Here is a 15,466-nt window from a genome sequence, read left to right on the forward strand (position 1 = left end):
CAAGATTCATAAGGGGTTCTGGCAGATCACCAAAATAGGTCCAGGTAACCGGTAACAAGAAACTGTCAACTGTAATACCCTAAAAATGGTCATCTAAACCATGGGCCCCTAATCTTGACAACATCACCAAGGTCCTAACCAAAGGCAATTAAATCAATCTTGAGCACATTATTAATTCTCCAATCATCAAATATTACATGGCAAGTCAATTACTCAATATTAATTAAATATTTATTTAATTAATTGAATCATTCCAACAAAATCATTTTTTAATCAATTATCCTATTTAATTTATTAAATATCCTTGCATATTTAATTAATTAATAAATTTACCATTTAATCATGCAAAAAAGAATTAATTTATTACAAAAGAGGAATTAATTACAAAGCAAGAGTTGAATTGAAAATAAAATAAAAGAATTGAATTGAGAGAGAAATCAAACTTGAGATATTATTTCTTTTTCTAAATTGAGAACTTGAAATCAGAAAAGCAATTAATTGAATTATTGACCATTCTCTAAAATTGGAACTCAAAGATTTTCAGAAAAATAAGTTCAGTTGCATTGAAAAGACTCTTTTCTTGAATAAATAAAAAAATAATCTATTTTTATCACAAGTGCATGCATTTCAATTAAACTATAATTGGAATCTATCTCAAAGTTAAGTGAACATGATTTCTCAATTATTTTCAATTAATCCTAAATTGAGGTTTTTCATCATCTCTCTTGTAATTCTCTATAAATTCAGCCTTCAGCTCTCATCCAATATACCCAAGAGATTTTTGAGAACACGCTTGGAGATTATTATTATGCTGATTTTGCTCTGGAGTCATTGAATATATTGTGCTTTTTTCTTAGATTATTTGCATCCATATTGCTTGAATTTGTTATTGGTTGAATTATTCATCCATCTTGCATCCATTTTAGCTTAATATCATGCTCATATAGATTAAATCCTTCGTCTTGGTGTAGTCTAGTCACTGGTATTGCTTATAAAAATCTGAGAGCAATCTTATACTCGCATCTTTTAGAAGGCAATTGGTCGATTTGTTATGGTTTTATTATTCATGCTTATATTTGTCTAACCATACATGTAATGACTTAATTGAACTGTTGTGTCCTGCAGATACAGATCCTTATTCCACTTTTTCACACACACATTTCTGGTGCCCACTGTGGGGCAGAAGACTACATGTTTCGGCCTCCAAGACTGACTTTTTATTTTTGTTATTTTTTAGGTTTTTGACTTTTTGGATTTTCAGTCATACAGCCTCTGTGTCATATCGTACGAGATTTCTCACAGGCTGAAATGAAAAACTATAGGTGTCGTACGAGCAGGAATCCTGTATCGTACTATTTGGTAAACTCTATTGTACGACTCTATATTTTTCAGGTTAAAAAGACAAAAAAGCAAATTTTCATGATTTTGGTTTTCTATTCAAATTGATTATTCTGACGAATGATCCTAGTTGTTTATCTGTCTATCTTAAAAAATTTCACAACCTAATCAGTTTTTGCAGAATGCTTGTCGAAGAATATGCTTGTCGCACAAAGACAATATGACTACTGATTCGTTGTCTTTGCAGGTTGCCTAAGAAGAATCGACCAAACATCGTGTATTCTTTCAATTCATTTTTAGGCACCTAAATTGCTATCTGGTTAAAGAAAAATCTGTATTTTGTGTTTTGAGTAAATTCTAAGAGGTAGAAGAGTATGCTATTGTCTTTTTTTAGACAATCAGAAATCCAAACCCTTGAGGCATTTTCTTTGTTTGAGATTTATACATCTTTAGTAGGCCTGCCCTCCCGAGGAGCTTAAAAACTCTTAAAGTCATTACGGCCGGTGTGAGGGGAATGACCTAAGTGGGAACAACTAAAAGCCAAGTACTCCAACCCACTATAAAATAAATGTGATTTGATGAAAATCAATTCAACGATAGTGCTCGGGAATAGCTCCCCTCCATACCTTCGAGTATATTGAACCTTGGTTTTCAAGGCTAGGAGACCTCTTAATTGAGTTTATACCTCGATGTGCCGAACGGACCCCTTACTAGTTCCAATTCAAATTAGAAGCTACTTGGTTCACCTCCGAAAGGGGGGATAATCTTTGTGCAAGAGAGATAGTAACTCTCCCAAGATACTTGTCATTTCGTGCCCCCATTAGCATTTAGAGTCGGATAATACGACATTGAGAATCCATTGCGTGAGACTCAGCGGCTGTATTCTGATTAGCTATTGGGTGTGTACCTGAGTCTACAAGTAAAGGTTTTCTTCTCTCACCAAATTTTGTAGGGCTTGCATGTTGTGATTGGACTTACTATTCCTACTACGTGTTTTCTGTGTTTTCATCCCTCAAACTAAAACTAGAATACCAAAATTGGAGAAAACAAGAAACAACTCAGTGATCAAAAACTCTATCCATGTCAGAACTAGTCCATCCTAAGTCAAAATTCTGTCCAAAACTAGTCTATCCTAGTAAAAAATTAGTCCATCTCAAAATTGGTCATACTCAGTTGTCATACTCAGCTATTGAAAAACTTAGAATTTTTGTCTTTGTCCTGTTAACAGTTGTACAAATCTGATCATTTATCATTCCACTCCATATCTTGTGCTATACGAGTCTAGTAATTTGTCGTCTTAGCTCAATCCTCTATCGTATGAAACCCAGCAGTCTTTCATCTGAAGCTAAATCTTGTGTCATACGATACATAATTATATTGAATCTTTTGTCGTCCTAGACATACCCATATGTCGTATAGTACTAGGCAAAAACTCGTACGAAACAAAACTATTGTCGTCCTGAAGCTATGAAATTCTCGTCCGGCTCAGTAAATCCTGTAGTACAAATCTCTAATTTTATCAGTATAGAGTAGTCAAACTTGCCTAAAAATAGTCTACAGTGAACATAATACTGGTTATCATCATCCTAAGCATAAACAGATGTAGACAATGTACCTCTGCCATTTGTGTTGCACAATTTGGTCGATCATCTTTCAGCTAGTTCAATCAACTACCTATCAAACCTAAGTCACTTAGATAATGTCTTATATAGGATAGATCATTCCTGAAACCAGACCGAATCTTAGTCACTACTCTCGAATAAACTTAGATAAACATCTTATATAGGATAGATCTTTCTTGAAACCAGACTAAATCTTAGTTTCTTCTCTCAAACAAATACGTTAACCAAACAACTAGCTCTAAAATTGACCTTGAACTCTGCATCACAAATAGTTTTAGGGCACACTAATCCATAAAAATGCCTACTCAAACCAGGAGTTCTCATAAGAAAGAGGCCAAAGGCAAAGGACAACCCTTCACATATCAAGATAAACCATACTACGTGAAGGACCCACTCACTGATAAACCTTCATCATCAGGGGTACCAATTTTTGATGAACCTAAATCTCCCACTATACATGAGATGAACAACAATGACAAAGACAACCTTAGTATTCATGAAACTGATAATGACTCCTCATCAAGTGAAGTTGAAGAAGACATCGAACCTCCAGAAAAAGATATTTGTGATAGTCAAAAGGATAAAGACTTCCAAAAAATGATGAAAGCTATCCTGGCTCGAGAAAAGGAAGACTATTTCTTAGAACTAGCAAGACAAGGTGCCAAACTTCCTATTGGATATGATGTTCAGACACTCATTACTAAAAAGGAAGAATCACCTATACTCGCAATACACAGATGATTACAAGCCTTATAAACTGAGATCATAGAACTGAAGAATAAGGATAAGTCCCCAAAATAATATTCTCTGGAGACAATATACCCCTTTCCATTTGACAAGAATCTATACATACCTACATTTCCTTCATGAGTTGAGATCCCAAAATTTGACAAATATGATGGTACCTCAGATCCTCAAGATCATGTCAAGGAATTTTGTGCTACCTGTATGGAGTTCATGCATGATCAAACGTATCTCATGTACCTTTTTCCAAGGAGTTTGGGAGGACAAGCTATGGAATGGTTCTCAAGTCTACCTAAAGGAAAACAAACATTTGAAGAACTTATCCAACTGATTTTACAACAATACTCATACAACATTCGACATCCTATGACTATGATCGAATATTGCAATACTAAATAGAAAATAGGGGAGCCTTTCCTTACTTTCCTCCAAGGTTGGAGAAAGATGTTCTCTAGGTATTCACAACCTATCCTAGATTATGAGAAAATGGACATATTCGTCAACAATTTGGTCCCAAAATTAAAATATTGTATAAAAGTGCAAGTACACCCATCATTTAACAAAATGATAGATAATAACATTCAAATGGAAGATGTGCTCATAATGAAGGGGGATATCTCACCTTGGAAAGAAACACAACTAGGATCTAGCTCTAAAGAGAAGAACACATATTGGAAATTTGGCAAAGATAACAACAAGAACGTTGTTAATGACAGAGTAGTAGACATTGTTAAAACTAACTCAAAGCCCATGATATTCAACTTGGCTAGTGGCACACAAGCACTCAAAGTGGCTAAAGCTACAACAGAATATCCTCCGAAGAAAACAAAAGAGTGGTTCAAAGAGAAACCTTGGCTTTCCAAACTTAAGCGTGATTTTACTCCTCTCAAAGAATCATATGAATCTGCTTTCAAAACTCTATTGGAAAACAACCTGATAATGCTACCAGATAACTCCAGACCATATGATCCAGAAATCAAACCAAAATGGTGGAGAGAAAATGAATACTTTGACTTCCATCGGAATAAAGGTCATAACACAAATAATTGCATGAAGCTCAGACATGAGATTCAAGATCTCATAGACACTGGTAAAATTGTTGTCGGGGATCACCCAACCAATGCTAATCACAAAGCATTTAAGGACCCTTTACTTGTTTACGAACAAGGTTATTCTTCAAAGACCAAAGGAGGTGCCAAAGTAAATTATACTTGTACCAGCAATGACAACGTCATCAACATGATTGAGCCTTCCCAATCAGAAGATTGCAATGTGATTATAGTCCAAGACAAACCAAATGAATCATGATATGCAAGAGCTCTAACCCGTTCTCAAAAGAAAGTCACTATCCAAGGAGCTAGTTCTTCCAACCCAACTCAAGCAACATCGAACCCACCAGCCCCATCAAACAAACAAAAAGAATCAACCTTGGATAAATTTAAAAGGCTAACTTCAACATCAGCCTCTGGATATAGCATTGTTGAACAATTAAAAAGGAAAAATGCTCAAATATCAATCTTTGAATTGCTAAAAATCTCTTCTACTCACAAAGAGATCCTGGACAAAGCATTGCTCACCACTAATGTTCCAAAAGTTTTAGACATTGATCGGTTTCAGTCTATGGTGGGTCATCTAACTTCACCTCACTATCTGACCTTCTCTGAAGAAGATGATAACTCACTAAATCATCCACATAACCAGCCATTTCATATTGAATCCATGATCCATAAACACTGAGTTAAACGTGTTTTGATAGATGGAGGCACAGGGTTGAATATCTGTACTTACAGTCTGCTTACACAACTAGGATTTTTTGAAAAATGTCATTGATCCTACCAAGAAAATAACAATTAAAGCCTATGATGAAGAAGAAAGGATCTCTAAAGGTCTAGTATCATTACCTATCAAGGTGGGACCTGTAGAAAGAGATGTCATTTCCCAGGTACTTGATCTCCCTCTATCATACAATATCTTATTGGGCAGGCCATGGATTCATGAAATGAAGGCAGTTCCATCAACATGCCATCAATGCTTAAAATTTCCTTATAATGGAACAGAAGTCAGTATTCCTGCTGATACAAATGTCACCTGTAATGCATTGACAAAAGGTGCAGATACTTTCATGCCTCATAATAGGGCAGCCTCTACAAATGAAAATCCAGAAACCTTGATGAAAGACTTAGAAAAGAGATTGAAGATTACAAATACCAGCATGGATGGATACATGATAGAACCGGTACTTTCATTAGTCTCTCCCCCTCCATCACCAAAAAAGTTGGGAAAACCATCAGAGGCTATGAGAACATATACTTCAACTCTGGATATCATATATGATGGTCTTTTTGTACAATCTTCTACTTCCCTAGCAGATGAAATAGATGAGGATGCATTTCTTAACTGGCTTTTCAAGGAAGATAGTCAAAATGAGGAAGTACGACATTGTGAGATTTCTCCAACTCAATACGGTCCTGGCTACAAAATGATTCAACGCATGGGATATTTAGGTACTGGTCCTTTGGGCAAACATCAAGAAGGTATCATTGAACCGATACAGCTACAAACAAAGTCCATAAATGATAAAGTTGGAATGGGATACTATCCAGGAAAGACATCAGACCAAAAACATGCTTCTAAGACAAAGTGGAAGAAAAAGACATTGCCTTTAACATTACAGGATGTAAACATTCAACAAGTTCAAGATAGTTATGAAACAAAACAAGAGGAACTAGCAATAAAGAGAGAAGAAATAGCCAGTACTCAAGTTCCGATGGTATTAGTTACAAAACTACAAGAAGTAGAGGTCCCAAAAGATATGAAAGAGGAAGTAGAAAGAATCAGGGAATTGTTTACACCCCTGAAAATTCCAGTTACATACACTGGTAGGCAGCAAGTAGATGATTCAGAGACTAACTCAAATGAGTATGAATGGAGTCCTGGCCACCTCTCAAATACATCTAGTTTAGAAACTCTAGAAGAGTCTAGTGGTATCACAGATGATACTCAAGAACTGATGTGCATAAAACTAGAGAAAGAAATATAGTAAATTAGACAAAATAGACAAGCAGACTATGAACAAGGACTGGAAGAAGGAAGAATACTAGAAATTTTTTCATCTATTATATACCCCTCTAATAAAACAAAACAAATCAAGTATGGGTTTACACAAGAAGAATTGGAAGCTACAGAAGCAGAACCAGTCATCATTCCAGAGGAAGATGAATGTAGTAGATGACAGGGAGTCATAGAAATATCAAGATCATGTCAACAGGTGTGTCAGATACAAATGATAAATGAACCAAATCTTGAAGGATCTTGCAACATTAAAGATGTTGGTGTTGATATCATACATATACTCACTAAATCACTTGAATAAGACTCAGAAAGTTCATCCGACGACTCCGACAACAGTCCCATTTTTTAAAATATCTACTCAGCATCTAACTCTGAATCATCTGATGTAAATGATGAAAATCTGTCTACTGATCTTATTATTGTCGAACCACGATATGACATCCAGTCTGGTGTAGGGAATGATGCTACAAGTATGTCTATTGGATTAGGTCAACTAAATATTAATGTGCACTTGAATAATCATGTTCTAACTCTTTCTGGTCTCGAGACATTTACACAAGGCATCCTTCTAGAACTTGACTTTACGATCCGTAGTTGTGATGATAATACCGTGAACTCCCTCATACCGGTCCAACATTTATCCTTAGTACATACAGAACTAATTGACTGTACTTTACAAAACCAACCCATGAATATACCTACTTTTGCCAATGACTATACATTAGCCTATTATCTCAATGAAGCTGAACCCATGAACTCTTCCACCAGTGAACAAAGTGAAAACATGACTAAAATAGATATCAAGTATCTTAGTCGAAACAATAAGAAAAATAAAAATAAAAGACTTGATGGCGAAAACCACATTGTGGCGGTGTTTGAATCTAAAAAAGAGAAAATAAAGGACGTACCTAAGGGTGAAAACCACTCTCACGCACCTAAAGGTGAGATACTTGATATACTGCCAAGTCATTTTCAGGAAAGGTCTTATATATTGATTGAGCCAACTCAACCAATGAACATTGGGAGTCAAGAGACACCACACATCATTCATGTAGCTCAATCACTATCAATAGAAGAATTGAAAGATTTCACTCATCTATTTTCAGAAAAGAAGATCAATTTTGCATGGACATACTTTGATATGTCAGGCCTGGATCCTGATCTTATCATGCACCATCTTTCCATCACACCAGGATTTAAACCAGTCAAGCAAAAACTCTATAAGATGCACCCTCATGTGGAACTACTAGTCAAGGCTAAACTAGAAAAACTACTAAAAGATGGATTTATCAAAGCTATAGACTATGTGGAATGGATTTCAAACATAGTACCTGTGTCAAAGGCAAACAAATCTATCAGAGTTTGCATAGACTTTAGAGATCTCAACAAAGCTTGTCTACAGGATGACTTCCCATTACCAAACATTGATATGATAGTCAACATGACTGCTGGGTATGAGATGTACTCACTAATGGATGGATTCTCTGGCTATAATCAAATCAAAATAGCTCTTGGAGATCAAGAAAAGACAACTTTCACCTTTGCGTGGGGAACTTTTTGGTAGAATGTCATGCCATTTGGGCTAAAGAACGTAGGAGCAACCTACCAAAGAGCAGTAACTACTATCTTTCATGACATGATGCATAAGAATATGGAAGATTATGTTGATGACACTTTAGTGAAGACTATGAAGAGATCCACACATATTCAAGAGATAGGTCCTATACTAGATAGAATGGAAAATTTCAAACTCCGGTTAAAACCAAAAAAGTGTTCATTCGGAGTGACATCTGGTAAACTACTTGGCTACATAATTTCAAAGAAGGGAATTGAGGTTGATCCTGAGAAGGTCCAAGCTATAATGGAAATGCCACCTCTGAAGAACATCAGTCAAATAAGAAGTCTACAGGGACATCTCCAATCCATCAGATGCTTCATTTCTCAGCTAGCAGACAAAGCTCAACCTTTCACAAAAGTATTGAGGAAAGGAGTAATATACAACTAGGATCAAAAATATGAACAACATCTTTAGAAAATCAAAGAGTGCCTATCAAATCTACCAATATTGATGCCACCAAATCAGGATAAACCATTGATCTTATACATATCAGCAACTAATTCATCACTGAGGGCACTTTTGGCACAACAAGATGACAATAAAAAGAAATGAGCTATCTATTACATCATCAGAACATTGGTGTCTTATGATATGAACTACAATATAATAGAAAAAGCATGCTTGGTATTAGTCTTTGCATCACAAAAATTGAGACACTACATGTTAGCACATTCAGTCAAGCTGGTGGCTAAAATTGATCCGCTCAAATATCTTCTCAACAAAGCAACACTTATAGGAAGATTGGCAAAATGGGTCATGATCCTTACAAAGATTGATATTGAGTATGTGAAACGCAAAGCCATAAAAGGACAGGTAATTGCAGATCAACTTATTGAAGCTCTGCTTGAAGACACTCAACCGTTGGATATAGAGTTTCCAGATGAATCAATAATGCATCTTACTCAACAACCCTGGAAGATGTTCTTCGATGGGTCTTTTACTCAAAATGGTTCGGGTGCTAGAATACTATTTATTACACCTTAGAAGTATTCAATCCCAAAGTCTTATAAGATTTTGTTCCCATGCACAAACAACATTGCAGAATATGAAGCTTTGGTAAATGGGATAAAGCTAGCTATTGAATGGAAAGTTACAAAATTACACATCTATGGAGATTCTTAGCTGATCATCAATCAAATCAATGATATATATCAAACTCGAGATGATAAAATGATGCATTATAAGACAATGGTTGATGATCTTAAGATGTATTTTGCTTTTGTATAATTCCAACAGATTCCCAGATCCACAAACAGAGCAGTAGATGCTATGGCCACCTTGGCATCTATACCTGAGTTGCAAGAATCCAATTTTCGCTTTGAATTGCTGGTGGAAGAATTACATTACCTCGCCTATGATTCTCCTGAGACCCAAATAGTCTTTTCTATTATTGGACATGACTCATCCCGATACAACCACATTTACTCTTATTTACAAGACCAAATTATACCTGAAAATCTTACCCATTATGAGAAAGAAACCTAACCTGAAATGCTTCGTGGTATGTTATCATTGCTAATGATCTATTTAGATGAGGTTTGGACGGTACATTTCTTAGGTGTCTAGAAACTAAAGAGTCTAAACATGCATTATCAAAAGTCCATGAAGGTATTTGTGGATCTCATTTGAATGGTCTTACTTTAGCTCGAAAACTAATACGGGTTGGCTACTACTAGCCAGACATGGAGAAAGATGCTATTAAATTTGTTAAAATGTGAGAAATGTCAGCTACATGGAAATCTCATACATGCTCTAGCAAGGGATCTCATACCCTTCATCACACATTAGCCTTTCCAGCAATGGGCCTTTGATCTTATTGGTCAGATCTATCCTGCATCATCTAACAAACATAAATTTATTATAACTGCCACTAAGTATTTCACTAAGTGGGTAGAAGGGGTTCCACTCATCAAAGCAACCGGTAAACAAGTAGCTCTCTTCATCCTAAACTATATCATCTGCAGGTATGGGATACCTTCATCCATTATGACTGATAATGGAGGACAGTTCAAGAATAAAGATCTAGATGAGCTCTGTGAGAAATTCAAAATTAAACAACACTGGTCATCAATATATTAGCCTCAAGGTAATGGACAAGCCGAGGCATCTAACAAAAACCTATTGACTATCTTGCACAGAACAGTGAACAAATCCGGGAAGGATTGGCATCTACAACTCAATCCTGCATTATGGGCTTACAGAACAAGTATCAGAACACCTATCGGGGATACACCTTTTTCTTTGGTGTATGGGTCCGAAGTAGTATTACCTATTGAAGTGGAAATACCATCTCTAAGAGTTTCTTTGCAAGGTCTTGTTACTGATGAAGATTATAAAATATCTAGATTGCAAGAACTTGAATTGTTGGATGAGTGTCGGCAAGTGGTGTTTGATCATCTTAGAGTATATCAAAAGAGAATGTCTAGAGGATGTAACAAGAAAGTTAGACAGAGAATTTCAGGTTGGTGACCTAGTTCTGAAAGAAAATCCCAAAAATAAGCAGTTTCGAGACAACAAAGGGAAGTTTGAACCCAATTGGTTGGGTCCCTACATTGTTACTTCAATCTTTGGCTTTGATTCCTATCATCTCTCAACATTAGAAGGAGAATAGCTTCGTGAACCAATTAACACCATCCACTTGAAGAAATTCTTCACTTAGCATTCTCTGCTCCAACAACCTATATAACTGAAAAAATGTCCTGAAAAAAAAAAATGAAAAATCTGAAAAAGTCCTTAAAAAGAAAAAAAAATAGAAAAAAGAGAGAAAATGCCCTGGTGAAAACCTTGTAAAGAAGCACCTTGGTAAAAAAAAAAAGAATCTCTACCAAGCAGGTGAAAACCTGGTAAACGGGTGCCTCTTATACTCAAGCGCTCCATCTATCAACTCAATGTTGGCATTCTCGCTTTCCTACATCTTTGCTTTCACTTGTACACATTTTTCAGTCACTTTTCGTGACATCCTAGTTCATTGGAACCCTCATGGCTTGAAACTGATCAATGTCCTAGTCTTAGGTTAATTGACAAAACACATTACATGTCCTAAGCAGTATTAACCAAGTCATCTTTCCGCCAGTTAAACCTGGTCATCCACTCCGAGTTAGTCACCTGTCTCTTGACTACTAAAGTTTTTATCATTGCGTAAACAAGAAAAACAACATAAAGGAAAACAATCACTAAACAGTTTGAGCTATGCATGAAAATTTACTTTGTATGTTGTCTTTTATATTGATTTTTGATTATTATCCCTCTGAGTAACTCGAGGAAGTCTATCTTGACTAAGAGGAGCAAGGATTGGGGGCATAATATTTTCTTTATTTTCTGCTTGTAGGAATGATCCCAATGATTTGGAAACATCTAATTAGCTAAGTTTTTATGATAAGAGCCTTCACATCAAGGTGAAATCACCACACATACCTCGACTCCACTTATTTGAATGCTACAGGGAGGTCCACATCATTCTTTTGTCGATTTTGAGGGAATTTCTTTATCATGCAATTCGGGTCCCTGTGAAATCTATCCAAGGATATGAATGAAAAAAGGGTCATTATAGACAAGATAATAAATATTGCACATGAAAAGAAAGGAACTCTAATCTGCCTTTTATGTTCGTTATGCTCGGTGATGAATCTTAAGAATTTTAAATCCAGTGACTAGGTTTAGGTTGCATTTCATTTTACATTTCATATTTTGCATTTTATTCTGTATTTTTTGAATTTAGAGTGATTTCGGTATGATAATAATGACCTCTTTATCTTCTGAATGAGAACCAGAAGCATCATCATTTCTTAGCTAAGTGGTCTATTTTTCATCAATTCTCCTATCGAGTACTTGTGTTTTGAGATGTTAGCTACATACATAAGCATCTTATATAGATTCATACATTTCATTATCACTCATTAGCATTCATCTTATTGCATAAAGAGAAAGAAAAATATATATTTTCTTTGCTCATTACTCATCTTCATCATTTATTTGCATATGAAAAGAAACAAAAATAGACATCCATATTCATCTGCATTACATAAATCCATATTGAAAAAGCATACATATAGAATAAAGCATATAGAAAGAATCTCATAATTGAATCAACACAAGTACAATGAAGTCAAATCAGATCTTGTCTACATATATATCGTATAAAGTCTCAAAGTACAAAATGATGTCAAATGACATATACAAACTCCCATCGGAGCAAGAATCGTATAGGCTACAAAAAATGGGTGTGTCTACAAAAAATATCAGAGCCACAAAAAAAGAATATCTAGCTCTCGGCCTCTCCCTCATCGCCAGGTGGAGGACGAGGAGCCCATTGAATAGGATCCTGACGAGGTGCCCAAGCTCCCTCTGATCATGCCATGTACTATCAGTATGGGACAACTTGTTGTGCTAATGGAATTGCTACACTGTAAGTTGTAACATAGTAAGCCGCTCGACTAGTCTGGTGCAAAACCTTACGCTAAAGAGTGTCTCGCTTTTCTCTCATCCCGACAACCTGACTATCACGCTCTACTCTGAGCTCCACCAGCTGATGATCTCACTCCGCCCTAAGCTCTACTAGCTATAGGTCTCACTCTGCCAGCTGAGTCTGAGTCACTATCAACTGTGACTGTAGATCTACTAGACGTACCCTCATCAACCATGTTGCATTAGCCCCCTTCTCTCTCATAGGCTATCCACCCTCATCTCCACCTCTAGCTCCACCCTGCTCCTCCCATCTCTGTCAGACCTGTCTCGGTGCTGCTCTCTCCTCCTTAGCTCCACCCAACCTCACAACTACACTCCATAGGGATCCACCCTCACCCCTTTGTTGTCCAACCCCAGCTAGAACCCTGCTACTACTAGCACTAGGATTGCCACTTGCCCACCTCAGAGCCTTGGCTCTCTATCCTATCTCTAGCCCTGTCCCTACCCCTATGTGGGGGCATCATCCTCAACCTCCTCAATATGAGGTGCCTGCTCTGCCGGATCAGAAAATCTATGGAATGGATGTTGCTGGAACCAATCCCTGTAGTGGGGCAATACCCCGGCATCTGCAATATCACCCATGTAGTCCCATCGAAGTCACTGTAATCTAGTCAAATCCTACATACTCAAGGCATAAGATAACCTAGGTGCCCATCCCTGCCTCTCCTCATTAGCATATCTCACGTACGTTGTGAACTCCTGCGAGATCCCCTGAGGCCTACCATACTACCTCATCACTCGAGATATCACAAATCACTCCACCATAGTCTACGATCTGCCAATGAGTGGGCATGTAAGAAATAGGTCTTTGCGTATGATCCCCCAATCATCCCATGGCTCTAAGCCCCTGTAAGGTCTCTATACCACGGTTATCAAATCATCTAGCTGTCGTCTCCAAAAATCTGTCTTGCCCAGATGGGGCTGGGTAACATATCCAGAATACCTATATACAATTGGTTGACCAAGCTCCCTACTATCATCTACAATCGGCCTACAAACTGGGAGGTGCTCCCAGGTCCATACCTATAAAATCAAGACTCTTGTAGCCATACTCTTCCCCTCCCGGAAGATGATCTCATACATCTTGCGATACATGTGTGCTAATATACAAGAGCCCTAGCCTAGTCTCTGAGGGGTCTCAACAAGTCTCTCTAGCATCCTACCCCATCCACAAAGGAATCCTTATTTTCCCCTATTCGACATCAGAAAGCAGCCGATAAAACTTGCTAGGACACAAGCAAGAGGAAACTCCTCACTGTACCTACTCATCATAATGTCCCAACTGATAGAACATGTCAAGATATTTGGATCCCTGAATACACGTCTGATAGCCTGTAATCCAAGAAGATGTGTTGCATCATAATCTACCATACCCCCAACAAAAAGGATATGGAGAATCTTGTAAATGTCCTCGAGAGTGATGGTCATCTCCCCAACTAGAAAATGGAAGGTGTTATGCTCAGAATGAAATCTCTCTACTAACACTGTGAGCATCCCCTGATTCACATAGATATCTGGTAAACCAAGAAGGTGGGTGAAACCACAAAAATCAATATGTGCCTGCTCAACATCTGACAACTGTCGAACTAATGTCATCATGGGTGGATACACGCATCTGAAAAGAACATGAGGCAATTGAACCTACAAAAATCAAACAACGGAGTATTAGAAAATGTTCCAAATAAGCCTACAAGAGAAGTAAAACATCACGCAAATTCAACTACGTCAATTTCCAAATTAAAATTTTAAGTTTGAACCTTAAAAAATGCTCACTATTTTCCAAACGACAAAACACAGAAGGGCATAAACTCGTATGAGTCAGGATTGGGCTCCGTACGAGAAAAGATCCCCATACGACACAAGAATAGACTTCGGACGACAAAATGGTCTCTTATGAATGTTTTCATACGATAGAAGGGTAGGTGTCACATGACAAAACTAATGACCCTAAATGACAAAAAAAACTTTAACAACTTGTCGTACGAGACAGGATCCTGTCTCGCATGACAAGACGTGAAAACCCGACTTCAACGTGCCAAAAACTTGAAAAATCAACAAAACAATTCAAAATTGAGAACATAAAAAGGCTTAAGATCGATTGCTTACCATTGGCTCATAGTTCTGAGGTTGATTATGTCATCTCTGGCACTCGAATCAATGCTCACAAGTGGGAACCACCATTTTTCTTTGCATAAGGCTTTTTGAATTTTCAAACTTGAGAGGTTAAAATGAATTGAAAATGACACTTTTAACCCATATATAGCCAAAACCCTAATTTTTCAACTTGCTCCGATGGATATGAAAATTGTACCCTTAGCTAATTTGCCTGTTCTGATTCCATTTTCGGGATCGAAATTGAAATTCGAGATCATTCACTAGTCAATTTCACAAAATTTGGACCACTTAGAACTTTTCATCAAAAGCTCATTCTTTCTTCAAATTGAGCTCAATTTCTCATCAATCAAACATTGAATCTTAATTTGATTCTATAAAACAACTTTGCGCTCAATTTCTCATGAATTAATGCTGAATCTCAATACAATTTTTATTCTACAAATCCACTTTGTGCTCAATTTCCTATCAATCAATGCCAAATTTTCAAATATTC

This window comes from Cryptomeria japonica, chromosome 8 (assembly GCF_030272615.1).
Source record: "Cryptomeria japonica chromosome 8, Sugi_1.0, whole genome shotgun sequence".
Lineage (NCBI taxonomy): Eukaryota > Viridiplantae > Streptophyta > Pinopsida > Cupressales > Cupressaceae > Cryptomeria > Cryptomeria japonica.